Here is a 14,713-nt window from a genome sequence, read left to right as displayed (position 1 = left end):
TCTGTTTTTGCCTCATCACATCGACTTCCTACCTTCTTCCTGGTAACCTGTGCCTCTGCATTGAAATGGTGAAACTTTAATCCCTTCTCTTGCTATTTACCAGACTCAACTATTCCAAGCTAGTTTACCTCGAAAGATTGAAACCCTGTAATATATATCTATCCTATCCTTGATAACAAATTGACATCTCAAATTTATGAATCTTATTTTTGACAAGATATTTCATATTCCTGTCTCTATAAACTCTTATATTGATGTCATACTCCCATTAGAGTCCAGATCATGAGCTCCCTGCACTTACACTCTGCAGTGGTGTTGCTGATCTTTTATTGATTCGTAAGAACATAATATTAACTAATTAATTATAAAGAAAATAGAAGAAGGTTCATTTGTGAAGGAAAGGATGTAATCAAGCAATGTAATCTAATCTTATGTTGGCCTAGGATTCAATGTAATTTAGGAGTACTGTGCTCAGTTCTGGTAGTACCTCTACAGGAAGGATGTGGAAGCCATAGAAAGGGTGCAGAGGAGATTTACAAGGATGCTACCTGGATTGCGGAGCATGCCTTATGAAAGCAGGTTGAGGGAACTCAGCCTTTTCTCCTTGGAGCGACGGAGGATGAGGGGGGACCTGATAGAGGTATATAAGATGATGAGAGGCATTGATCGGGTAGATAGTCAGAGGCTTTTCCCCAGGGCTGAAATGGTTGCCACAAGAGGACATAGGTTTAAGGTGCTGGGGAGTAGGTATAGAGAAGATGTCAGGGGTAAGTTTTTTACTCAGAGAGTGGTGAGTGCGTGGAATGGTCTACTGGCAACGGTGGTGGAAGCGGATACAATAGGGTCTTTTAAGAGACTTTTGGATAAGTACATGGAGCTGAGAAAAGTAGAGGGCTTATAGGTAAGCCTAGTAGTTTCTAGGGTAGGGACATGTTTGGCACAACTTTGTGGGTCGAAGGGCCTGAATTGTGCTGTAGGTTTTTCTATGCTTCTATGATATTAGTAACGAGATTTTTACAATAGTGATTTTGTTAAATATCACCTTCTTTGAAAGTATGCATTTTTTTGGTGTTGAATTTGTGTGTTTGAATTCTCTAATTGAGGGTCTGATAAGTCTGGAATTACCCTGAATGTGATTCTTAAATCTATAATCATTTGCAAAAATACATGTATGTATTCACTAGGGGCACATTCATTAATTTACTCAACACACGTTTACTAATCTCAGTCTGACCTGTCTAAATTTTCACCTCAGGTTCTTTGTCCAGCTCTCTTATCTCTCTTACAGGGTTCATTGCAGTGTCAAATTAGTTCTCTTCTACAAGTTCTTAAAATAATGAATAAAAGTTTCTCAACTTTCCTTTCTAGTTACTTTCTATTTTTAAATTATATTGCCTGCTATTCGAAACTGAGCAGGTCTCCTAGCATTATCATTAAAGAATCCTTTTCCGAATCATTTTGAAATGGTCAAATATCAGACTCCAAAGTTGTATATTTTTCAAAGCCAACAGCATTTAACCCTTATTAATGATGTTCAGTTTTTAATGTTAATTTGCAGTTTTTTCATATGGTTGATTTACTATGTAAATTCCCTCACTTTGTGTGAGTTTTAACTCTGATATATTCGTGTTTTTGGCATTTGCAAGCACTCTGTGTTAAAGTTGATAGAATTCAGGAATGTAATAAAGCCTGTTTTCAATCTAATTTCATCTTTCCACAGAAAACAGGTATATCTATATTGGCATAGTGTTGCTGAAGTTATTTGCAGGATTTACTAGGCCTAAGAAATTATTGTTTTATAAAATGCAGTGGTGTTTTTATTAGCGGAAAGCGATTACGAAAACATTATCTCAACATTGATCCATTGATTCAATACTAGCAACTAGGTGCATATGCGGCAAAGTTGTTTACCATATCTCTCACTTAAATCCCTCATCTGGTTTGTTTGTTCTGTTTTTGTTGTATATAGATTTCTATTTGAAAATTATCAATCTTAATTAAGGTGCAGGAAATCTAACAAAAAGAGTATCTTGGACAATCAGAGGGCTGTGCAACTGCTTACTGTAGGCTAAATTGACTTGTTAAAATGTGGGGGATCCTGGCAGGCCTCCTGTTATTGCTCATTCGTGATAGTATTGAGTAGGTGGTGATGGTGAGCTTCTGTAATCCTTGGCATAATTTGAAATCAGGAAGCTTTGACTTGGTTATAGTGAGTTTTCCATGTCATGCTCCTCCAGCGCTTCCCCTTGTTAGAAGTTGCATAGGAAGACTGGCAAGTAGCAGTATATTTGACAACACCATAATTCACCATTGATTTTAGCTGCATTGTGTACAACCAGCTGTCCATTGACAGAAAACAGAGTTTGAATTCAGCAGGCTAGACCTCTGGCGAGCTCCATCAGTCATTGGCACATGGGACACATGACTAGCTTCTGCACGTTGATGTAGTGTGATCTTTGATCCTCGCAACTAATTCACAAGAAAACCATTGGAGATGTTTCCCAATTCTCCTTATATTAGGGAATAGCTCAATAGCCATCCCCACCCTAAATAAAGCCACAGCTGAGAATCATCTTCGAGCTTTACCACATCAGTCACCTAGATAGGAGAGTATTTTTTTTGGAAAACTGAAGTTGATTTTGTTCCACAACTCACAACTGTAATTCTTTCCCAACCTCATCCATATCCAAGACCTAAACTGAGAAAGAAACCCCCTTTTCTACCTGGGTCATTAAGAGATATACAAGACAATACCAGGATTGAGGTAGGAAATATTGAATCCTTATTTTGCTTTGGTTTTACAGGGAGAGAGAACAGATGGACTTGATATTGGGTGATGAGGTGAAGAATGAAATGAGAAAAATAGAGATGAATTAGCTGATCAGATCCAGAAGATAAAAATCCATGGTCCAGATGGATTGCATCCACCCATTTTAAAAGAGCCTTATGAAGTTACAGCTCTGGCATTGCAATACACTTTCATTAATTCTTTAGAAAAAAAATACAGTACCAAAGAACTATTGGACAGCTAAAATCATACCTATACTTTTGGAGGAAGTAGAATATGTTCAAGGAATTGCATACCAGTCAGTTTAACATCAATGGTGAGAAAAACAACAGAATCCCCATTGACGTATAGAATAGAAGACCATCTAGGGATCCAAAGTATAACAGTGAATAGTCAGCAGAGAGAGAAAAATTGCAGACTAGACAACAGTAAGGTAACAGAGGGAATTTATTTATATTTTCTACAGGCCTTTGATATGGTTCCCCATAATAGGCTACTGACTAAGGTCACAAATTGCAGAGTCAGAGGATAAGTAGCAGAATGGATAGCCAGGACAGAGGGCAGAGAGGTGGAATGAAGAGTAACTACTCATAGTGTAAGAAGCTGCGTAATGGTGTTCCACAAGGATCAGTACTTGGATGACACCTGTGCACAATTGACATCACCAAGTGTATATTCTTGCAAAGGATGTCAAATTGTGAATGGTTGTCAGGAGATGGGGAAGAGAGTGATATGGGAGATGAGTGGATATCAAAAATGAGAAGGACTGCAACAAATTATAGGAGGACATTGATAAACTTGTAGAATGGGCAAATAATTGGCAAATTAAATTTGAGATAAATGTGAGGTATTGCACTTTGGGCAGAAGAATAAGGAGGTCACTTACCACTTGAAATGCTCAAGTCTAGGTGGTGTGGAGGGACAAAGGAATCTTGGAGTACAAATACACTACTTGCTCTAAGTTGTGCCACAAGTTAACAAGGTCAGTAAAATAAAAAAGAACAAGCCAAGCACTAGAATTTATTTCTAGAGGATAGAACTGAAAAGTAGGGAAATTATGCTAAACCTTTCTTGGACCACACTTGGAGTACTGTTGCCATATTACAGGAGAGAATGCAGAAAAGATTAACAGGGACGATACCAGAACTGTGAGGACATACATCTCATGATAAACGGACTGAGTCTCTTTTCTCTTGAGGAAAAAAGGCTAAGAGATGATTATGAATGGTTTTGATAGAGTGGATGTAGAGAGAATGTTTCTACATGTGGGGAAGATCATAACCAGAAGGTGTCAATTTAAGGAAGTCACCAAGAGATCTAAAAGGGAATTCAGAAGAAGCTTCTTTACCCAAGGAGTGATGAGAATGTGGAACTCACTCTCAGGGATTGGTTGAAGTGGATAGTATAGATATGTTTAGGGTGTAGCTACTGGACAAGCAAGAGGAACATGGGAATGGTGGGTTACACTGAGATTCAGATGAGGGAAAATGAGAGGAGGCTCAAGTGGGGCATAACGCTGGCATGGATTAAATGGACTAAGAGGCCAGTTTCCATGCCATATAATCAGTCCAAGGACTCCTAGTATGCTGAGGAATCCTGGCAGTCTGGGCGTGGGTGAGGTGTGAGAATCGAGGGATATGCTACCTTTTATGTGGAAGTGGGGGGATTTCTCTCCTGAATGATTTTTTGACATCATTTTGAGTGCCCTCACAGAAGAAATAGACTATTTGAAACAACTGGAATATCAATGTAAAAGCCTCTTCAGCCTTTTAAACTTAAGGGATTGCTAGGCGAGTTGATTTTATTCATTTTACAGGATATGCACATAGGTGGCAAGGTCAGCATCCTTAATATCTGCTGAGAAAATGGTAAACCTTCTTGAAGCACTGCAGTCTTCTTGTGAAGGAACTTCCCACAACGTTGCAAGGAAGGGAGTTCCAGGATTTAAAACCTAGCAATGCTCAAGGAATGGTGATTTATTTCCAAAACAAGGTGGTGTGCAACTTAAAGGAGAACCTTCAGGTGGTAATATTTTCATGCACAGACTGCCCTAGTTCTTGGTGACTTATCTTTGTAATTTAACATGTTAAAGTATTATATCAATCAGGTAAATGTGTGCTCTGTTCAAGACCAATATATGCCTCCTGTGGTACAGTGCATATAGATGAAAGCTAGGTTTTATCAGTAACGATGTGCTTATGTCTCCCAGTATTGGAATTCCTCCAGATCTTTTCCATCTACACCATCAAGCCCTTTTGTAATTGTAGAAGCCCTATTATGTTGGTCTTAAACCAGCTCTTTTCATTTTGGCCTGCTCAGTTTTGTCTTATGGTTACAAACTTAGCTATTTTTTGAACAATTTGAAATTGTGAATCTGAAATACCCAAGAAATCGGATTTCCGGGGAAATAATAAATGATTCATCAATGTTAAAGAGAACAGTCCTGGCTATGACATGATGAGTCAATCTATTTACAGCAAAAGCAATCATAAAGTGAGTTCTGAAGATCACTCAAGAGGACAAACCTTTTAAGTAAATTTAATATCAAATGGTGCATGTTTCAGCTGTGCATATTGTAATAGCAGGTCCAAGTGACTCTTATCATTACATCGTTCATAGTGGGAAGATTGAGTAGTGGATACCTTTTGATAGTCCTCTGTTTTTTTTATTTATCTTATCTTTGTACTGATGCTTTATCAGTGTGCTGTCTTTGTACCCTTGTGTTTGCTCCATCCCCAAGGCTCAAAGTCTTTAAACCCAGAGACTATGATAACAGGCCAAAGTTGTCCATGATTTGTACAAGTCCAGTAAAGCATGTTGAGTAAAGCATGAGTAAAGCAGTAAAGCATGAAGACTGATGAGTGTCAGAAAAATGAAGGCTGATGGACCAGAAAGAGGAATTTATGGGTTGGGTTGTGGGATGGGGGACAGTGAGTTCATGGACAGAAAATTCAAAAGATGATGGGAAGGAGAAGAGGAAGAGCTACAGATTTGGTAGTGAGCAGCCAGGAAGCAAGAGGTCTGAATTAATATAATTGAGGTGTGAAAGGCCTTGGAGGTGCTTTGAGCAGCAGGAAGGAATCAAATGTTAAAGCTAGAGTTTAAAATAAAACTTCACACAATGCTGCAGGCTAGAGAAATAAAAGTGAATGTAAAACTTTAGTAAAACTTGAGAAACAGATTTCAAATACAGATTTACAGAATAAATTTAATTTTAGTGGTTCCCCTGTGACATTGTGCCTTACTGACAATATTGTGTCTGATTTTTCTCCTTTTTCTTTAGTCTCTCCCTGAGTTTCACTCCACCTCAACTCTACTCTTCTTACTGTTGTAAGATATCTTTATTGGTCACATGTATTTCACTGTGTGTTTCTATGTACATCTTTTTGTGTAGAGTGTTCTGGGGGCAGCCAGCAAGTGTCGCCACTCTTCCGGTGCCAACATAACATGCCCACAACTCCTAACCTGTACGTCTTTGGAACGTGGGAGGAAACCGGAGCACCTGGAAGAAACACATTTAGACGTGGGTAGAACATACAAACTCCTTACAAACGGGTGGGAATTGAACCCGGGTCACTGGCGCTGTAACAGCGTTACACTAACCACTACGCTACCATGCTGCCTACATTCTTGGATTCCTCTCTCATTTTTTCTGTTTTCATTGTCTGGTTAGGTTTGCAACTGAAATAAGGAGAGTAGCAGTTAATGGTTGTACCCATAATGAACAGGATGGGTGATAGATCTAGCCAATAAAGTCTTGATGCTTTTGCAATAGTAGATCTAACTCCACAGCATGCATTATCAAAGAGAAATTTTTCATTGTAAGATAAGATCTTTATTAGTCACATGTACATCGAAACACACAGTGAAATACATATTTTTGCGTGGTGATTTTTTTGGGGGGCAGCCCGCAAGTGTCACCACGCTTCCGGCGCCAACATAGCATGCCCATAACTTCCTAACCCGTACGTCTTTTGGAATGTGGTAGGAAACCGGCACCTGGAGGAAACCCACACAGACACGGGGAGAACGTACAAACTCCTTACAGACAGTGGCTGGATTTGAACCCAGGTCGCTGGTGCTGTAAAGCATTATGCTAACCACTATGCTACTGGCAGTAGGAAGAGGGAAAATACAGAGACAGCAAGGAATGGCGAGAGGCACTGAGATGGAAAAAGAATTCTTTTTAAAATTTATTTTGGAATCTGGATATCATTGGCAAAGTCAAAATCTATTGCTCATTTCTAATTGCTCTTGAGAAGGTCATGGTCAGTTGCCTTCGTGAACCATTGCCATCTTTCTTGTGAAGGTGGTCCCACAATACTATTGGTAGAGAGTTCTAGGGTTTAGATCCAGCAGTATATTTCCAAGTTAGGTTTGTGTGCATTGTGTAGAGAACACAACCACTTGTAGGTTCCCATGCATCTCTTGTCCTCCTTGGTGGTCTTAGAAGTCATGTGTTTGAGGTGTATGGTCAGAATAGAGTAACTCCATTTTATCAGTTGTACACACTGCATTTATTGTGCCCCGGTGGTGGAGGGAATGAATGTTTAGTATGGTGGATAGGGTGCCAGTCGAACAGACAGCTTTGTCCTGCTTGGTGTTTAGCTTTGTCAGAGTTGTTGGAGCTGCACATTAAAAACAGGAGAACATTCCTTTATACTTCTATTTTTGTCCAGTTGATGGTGGAAAGACTCAGGGATGTCAAAAGTTAAGTTACTTGCTGCAAGATACTCAGGTAACCTAGTATTTATGTGGTAGGTCCAACTGAGTTTCTGGTCAGTGCTGACCTTCTAAATGTCGATGGTGGTTAGAGTGCCATTGAGTATCAAGGTTAGGTAATTGGACTCTAAATATCCCTCTTGTGGGAGGTGTCTTTGTCTTGAACTTTAGTGGCACAGATGTCACTTACCATGCCTGAACTTTGTCTAGTTCTTTCTGCATGTAGGCATGGAGCTTCATTTTTTGAGGAGCTATGAATGGAGTTGAACATTGTGCAGTCACCAGTTAGCATCCCCAGTTGTGACCTTGTGATGAAAGGAAAGTCATTTCAAGGTACATCCGGAGATGGTTGTACTTGGGATACTGTCCTGAGCAACTCCTCCAGTGATATCCCTAGGACTGGGATGAATGATCTCCAACAAATGCAACTGCTGGCTTTGTGCAAGGTATGCCTTCAGCCATTGGGCTGCCTTCCCCTTGATGCCTGTTGTTTTCTGTCTTACTGCAGTAATTTGATCCCACACTTGGTCAAATGCTGTCTTGATGTTAAGAGCAGTCACATGCGCCTCACTTCTGGAATTTAGCTCCTTGGTCCATGTTTGGACCCATCATTTGTTGAAGATTGAAATTTGACTGATTGTGTGGTAATCAGCCAGATTGGATTTGTCCTGCTTTTGCTGAAAAGACCATACCTGAGCAATTTTCCATGTTGTTTTTATGGACATCCATTGCCATAGAAGACTGTGAAGTCCACGTTATTTTGTGTATTTAAGGCAGAGATTGATATGTTCTTAATTGGGAAGGGTTATGGGGAGAAGGCAGGAGAATGGATTTGGAAAAAAATCAGCCGTGATTGAATGGTGGAGCAGACTTGATGGGCTGAATGTTCCTATATCTTATGGTCTTATGGACATAATAATTGTATCTTATTCCAGCACCTCCTCCAGTAATATGTTCCAGACATCAACCAATCTGTGTAAAACAAAAACTTACCCCTCAAATCCACTTTAAAACTATTTCTGTTCACCTTAAACCTATGCCACACTATTTTTATACAGTTGCTTTCTTTGGAAAGGACAAATGTCACTGGAATTCTGCCCCTAGTTCAATAGCCAGTTCCAGCTAAGGGTAAGAATGAGACAAGAGTGTGGGTTGTAGGCATAGCAGAGAGTGGGATGGAGCTCAGTCACGGAGGTTATAGGGATTGGGAGAAAAAGCAGTGGGAGATAACAGAACAAACATACTTTTTGAAGGTAAAAAAAAATTGTTATACAGGAGCATGAGATATTTAACTTTGGTCCATAAAAGTTCACATTCTATATAGAAACAAAAGTTAAAAAAACCATTGACTATGTTATGAATGAGGAGGCTATATAGTGCAACATGCTTCCATAAGGTCCTAGTGCAGATAGATAAGCGTTGGCATTTTAACACTGTAACTTCAACACGAAATAGTAAATATTATCAGAAAAGAGAATATATTATCTCACTGGAAGCAAAGGTAATGTGGTGCGTAAGTACATGCAGTACTTTTAAAGCATGTGGTTGAAAATGTGTTGCTTTTCATTGGCAGGATGTTGACTGTTGTTGGCAAAGTCAGTATTCATTGTTCATATCTGCTTTACTTTGAGAAGGTAGTAGTGAGCCATCAATTTGAATTGCTGCAATCCACATAGTTAAGATGGTAATCATAACAACATTAGGAGCAGGAATAGGCCATTCAGCTCCTCAGGCCTGATCTGCCATACAATAAGATCATGGCTCATCCATAGAACACTACAGCACAGAAAACAGGCCATTCAGCCTTTCTAGTCTGTGTCGAAACGTTATTCCACTAATCCCATTTACCTGCACCCAGTCCATAACCCTCCAGACCTCTCCCATCCATGTATCTATCCAATTTATTCTTAAAACTCAAGAGTGAACTCGCATTTACTACATCAGATGGCAGCCCGTTCCATAGTCCCACCGCTCTTTGAGTGAGGAAGTTCCCTCTAATGTTCCCCCTAAACTTTTCCCCTTTCACCCTAAAGCCATGTCCTCTCGTACTTATCTCTCCTAATCTAGGTGGAAAGAGCCTACTCACATTAACTCTGTCTATACCCCTCATAATTTTGTAAACCTCTATCAAATCTCCCCTCATTCTTCTGTGCTCCAAGGAATAAAGTCCTAACCTGTTCAATCTTTCCCTGTAACTCAACTCCTGAAGACCTGGCAACATTCTAGTAAATCTCCTCTGCACTCTTTCAATCTTACAAATGTCCTTCCTATAGTTAGGTGACCAGAACTGCACACAATACTCCAAATCTGGCCTCACCAATGTCGTATACAACCTCACCATAACATCCCAACTCCTATACTCAATACTTTGATTTATGAATGCCAGGATGCCAAAAGCCTTCTTTACAACCCTGTCTACCTGCGACGCCACTTTCAGGGAATTATGTATCTGAACTCCCAGATCCCTTTGTTCCTCTGCACTCCTCAGTGCCCTACCATTTACTGTGTATGTCCTACCTTGATTTGTCCTTCCAAAATGCAACACCTCACATTTGTCTGCATTAAATTCCATCTGCCATTTCCTGGCCCATTCTTCCAATTGGTTCAGATCCCTCTGCAAGCTTTAAAAGCCTTCCTCACTGTCCACTATGCCTCCAATCTTAGTATCATCAGCAAACTTGCTGATCCAATTTACCACATTATCATCTAGATCATTGATATAGACAACAAACAACAATGGCCCCAGCACAGATCCCTGAGGCACACCACTAGTCACAGGCCTCCAGTCTGAGAAACAATCATCCGCTACCACTCTGTCTTCTCCCACACAGCCAATTTCGAATCCAGTTTACAACCTTTCCATGGATACCTGGTGTCTGAACCTTCTGAACTAACCTCCCATGTAGGACCTTGTCAAAGGCCTTACTAAAGTCCATGTAGACAACATTCACAGCCTTTCCTTCATCTACTTTCTTGGTAACCTCCTCAAAAAACTCGACAAGATTCGTCAAACACGATCTACCACGCACAAAGCCATGCTGACTATCCTTAATCAGCCCTTGGCTGTCCAAATACTTGTATATCCGATCTCTTAGAACACCTTCCAATAATTTACCCACTACTGATCTTGGCCTCAACACTACTTTCCTGCTGTCTTCCCATACTCTTTGACTTCCTTGTGGTTTAAATGTCGTCAGTCTCTGAACTGAATATATTCAATGAATCAGCCTCTGCAGCTCTGTGGGGTAGAGAATTCCAGAGCCCTTTGGTCCCTTTAGAATTAAACCAATTCATTCTTAGAATGCATATGACTCTGGTTAGTAATGATTACATGAAAAGTACTGTCTTGTCAGTTTATCGGCACACACAGGCCAACCTTAATGGAACTGAAATATTTAAATTATAAAATGTAAAGGTAAAATTCATTGATATCTTTAATATATTACAGATTTTTAAAATATAATTGCCTATTTGCTATATATTATTTTTAAACTGATCGTTTTAATTTTATGTCCTGTGATGCTGCTGCAAGTAAGTTTTTCATTGCACCTGTGCATACATGTACTTGTGCATATGACAATGAACTTGACTTTTGACTTTCATGTACTAGGAATGTGCATTGCATTGCTCAAATAATGAAGTGCTTTGTGAATACTTTTTGCCTCCTTTCCCCTTTCTCACTCCCCCAACTAAACCCCAAAATTACTGGGGAAATCCAGATGCAGGTTTTAACTAAAATCTAAATAATTGTCACAAATTCTAACACTTGATGTAAATCAGCTAGGTGACATAATGTTGAAAACTTAATGGGAACTTCTGCCTATAGTTTCTGCCATTTATTATCACCTGGCAAATATTCAATGTGGGGCAGAATTATGGAAAAGGTTAATGTCGAAGGTATTCCTGGATTCAGGAAGTTTAGGTGGTGCATTCTGCTGATGGAGATCTGGAAGATCTCCGATTAGAACCTTGATCTCTGTCACACCTTTATAGAATGAAATAGCTGACCGTAGCACTCCTGAGTTAGTAAGGTGAAAATTAACAGGAGTCTGGATCCTATTAAAACATAAGGATGTTGTTGTAAAAGAGAGTGAATGTTGGAATGAAAAAAAACTGGATTATCATCAGATTTATGATCAATACCCAATACAAGGAAATTTTTATCAGGGTGCAATAGTGGTAATCAACAAGTCGGTATAAACCCTAATAGACTGAGCATAAGTTAACAGACAGAAAATAGGAATAAATAAGTCATTTTGGGTTTAGGAGGTTGTGACTAATGGGGTACTACAGAAATCGGTGCTTAGGGCTCAGCTTTTCCAAATCTATGTCAATCATTTGGATGATGGATATCTAGTGTAATATATACAAGTTTGCTGGCGATACAAAATTGGGTTGCAGTTAGTTGTGAAAGAGGATGCAGAGAGGCTTCAAGGGATACAAAAAACGTGAATGGGCAAAGACACAAGATGAAATATAATGTGAAAAAATATGAGGTTGTCCACTTTCATTGGAAAGGAGTATTTTTTTAATGGTCAAAGAATGAAAGGTGTTAGTTTTCACAGGGACCTGGGTGTCTTTGCACACAAATCACTGCAAGGTAACATGCAGGTTAGTTGCCTTTATTATGAGAGGCTTTGAGCATACAATTTTTTCCCAGGGTGACAATGGCTAACATGAGGGAACATAATTTTAAGGTGATTGGAGGAAGATATAAGGGGGATGTCAGGGGTAAGTTTTTTCACACAGAGAGTGGTGGGTGTGTGGAATGCACTGCCGGCAGAGGTTGTGGGGGCAGATACCTTAGGGACATCTAAGAGACTTTTAGATAGACACATGAATGTTAGAGAAATGGGGGGCTATGTGGGATGGAAGGGTTAGATAGATCTTAGAGCAGGATAAAATGTTGGCACAATATTGTGGGCAGAAGGGCCTGTGCTGTGGTGTAATGTTCTATGTTCTATACAAGTAAAGATATCTTAGTGAAATTATATAGGGCTCTGCTGAGATCACTTCTGGAATATTGTATACCTGCCTGATCTCCCTACCTGAGGAAGACTACTTGTGAAAGAAGGAATGCAACAAGGGTTCATCGGGATGATTCCTGGGATGGGCATTGTCCCATGAAGAGGGATTAAGCAAACTGGAACTGTATTCTCTGGAGTTTGACAAAGATGCAGGTTTACTGGAATCAGAGATCACGGTCTTAAAATAAGAGGTCGACATCAGAAATGGGGGGGAAAAAGAAAAGTCTTCATCCAGAGGGTAGTGAGTTTTTGAAATTCTCTATCCAAGAGGACTGTGAGGGTGCAATACCTGAGGATATTCAAGTCAGATCAATGGATTTTTGGATATTAAGGAAATCTAAGAATATTGGGAAAGTGGCAGTGAGGTAAAAGGTCAGCATGACCTCATTGAATGGCAGAGCAGACAAAGGCCCTGACCTATTCCTGTTCCGATTTCTTTTGTTCTTGGGCCACTGAAGCATTCTTGTGGGTGAAAAAAGCAGATACGATGGCTATCCACTTGCAAAATTAAACAAGATTTTGATCACATCGAATTTGATCAATCATTGCAAGTGTTGTCAACTGCTGGCATATATCTCGAAACATATTTGATATGGATAAAAATAGCTTATTTAAATCCAGCACAAAACTTTGGTACAATGGCCGGAGCTCATGTTGTTATAAATTGTAACTTATTCTTTAGTGGGGACAGAATTGCTTGGATAAATGGCCTATGTTCATTAATATCTGTTTTTAGAATTCTTAAGAAAATACTATATTGCAAACCAATGTAAATCAATTTTTTCATGTCAGTTTCTGTATATTTGTGTCACATAGCTGAACTATTCATATCTTGAGTGGAAAGGCTCAACCACTTCTTGTGAAGCTTCTGCAGTTTGCAAATAATAGTTAAATTATTAGACAATATCAGTTCCATGGGATGGATAATTATGATAACTTAAGTGGAATATTATAATTCATTTAGCTTTCAGCTTTATGATAAATATTCCATCAGCGTGTGCATGCGTAATTTTCAGGCACTAGTTTTTCTGCCCTTTTTTATCAGCACTGGAGAATTTAGCACAGTTTACTATAACTTCCAGTCTATCAGTCTTGGTGCTTTATCACTTGCCTGTGAATTAAATATCAGTTAGTGGGTGGGAGAATTTAGCACACAGTTTACTATAACTTCCAGTTTATCAGTCTTCGTGCTTTTTCACTTGCCTGTGAGTTAAATATCAGTTAGTGGGAAGTAGAGAAAAATTAAGATATTGCCAAATTTGCAATGTGGCATTTTTTATTGTGTAATTATTTTGATAGCTTGTGTTGTGAAATTATATTGGTCACCATGTTTTAAGATAAAGGGAAAGCGAAGAGAGAACCAAACAGAAGTAGTCTGTGATAGGATAGAATGCAGAAAAGATTGAATGACAGAAGGTTTGAAAGAGTGTGATAATGGGAAAACTCCAAACATCTAATGATACTGTTCTTTGCATTTACACCTCTACATTAATCTTTTATTTGTTTCTTTGTCCTCAACCTGCTTGTGCTCCCATTGCGAAAATATGACATTCCAAACATGTTTGTTTCTCCCTTTTGAAAATTCTGTGAAAGCATAGAGTTTATGTTATGCTTGGAGTATTAATGCAAGTAACCCTTCCTTAGTTTAGAGTAACAAACAATCTGCTGGAGGGACTAAGTGGGTCGAGCAGCATCTGTGTGGGGAAAAGAATTGCTGAATTTCTCCAGCAGATTGTTTATTGCTCCAGATTCCAACATCTGCAGTCTCTTGTGTCTCCATTAGTTTGGCTTTGGCTCAGTTCCTTCCTCATCCAATAATATTGATCTATAAACTTCAATTACTTATTTTAACTGTAACTTTTTCTGCTTTTTAGATTTTAAAAGGTTAAGCTAATGCTAACTTTTCCTAACAAGAGATTGGATTATTTTAATTATTACTTGTTGGATTATTTTAATTATTACTTTAACTGAACTGTACATTCCACTGCTGGAAGGTGAGTATCCCTTTACCATAGTTGTGCAAAGCTCTAATTTGATTACTAGGCTGCTATAGTGAACCATTTGTGGATGGCGTTCAGCTGCCATATATTTCAGGTGTGCCGCTGGAGAACTGCAGATGGTGTGGAATACAGCCTGTAGTCCACAAAATATGAGCTTTCATTGCTTTTGCAATAAC

At 39.1% G+C, this 14,713-nt stretch overlaps 1 protein-coding gene across 3 annotated transcripts in view; it reads left to right on the top strand.

The window, feature by feature from the left end:
* lmbrd1 (LMBR1 domain containing 1) overlaps window positions 1-14,713 on the top strand; it is a 211,099-nt gene that overhangs the window by 175,422 nt on the left and 20,964 nt on the right. The window lies entirely within an intron of this gene.

The sequence above is a fragment of the Pristis pectinata genome, chromosome 10 (assembly GCF_009764475.1).
Source record: "Pristis pectinata isolate sPriPec2 chromosome 10, sPriPec2.1.pri, whole genome shotgun sequence".
NCBI lineage: Eukaryota > Metazoa > Chordata > Chondrichthyes > Rhinopristiformes > Pristidae > Pristis > Pristis pectinata.
The sequence above is the reverse complement of the archived record's forward strand: the minus strand, read 5'-3'. Positions and strand labels throughout refer to the sequence as shown.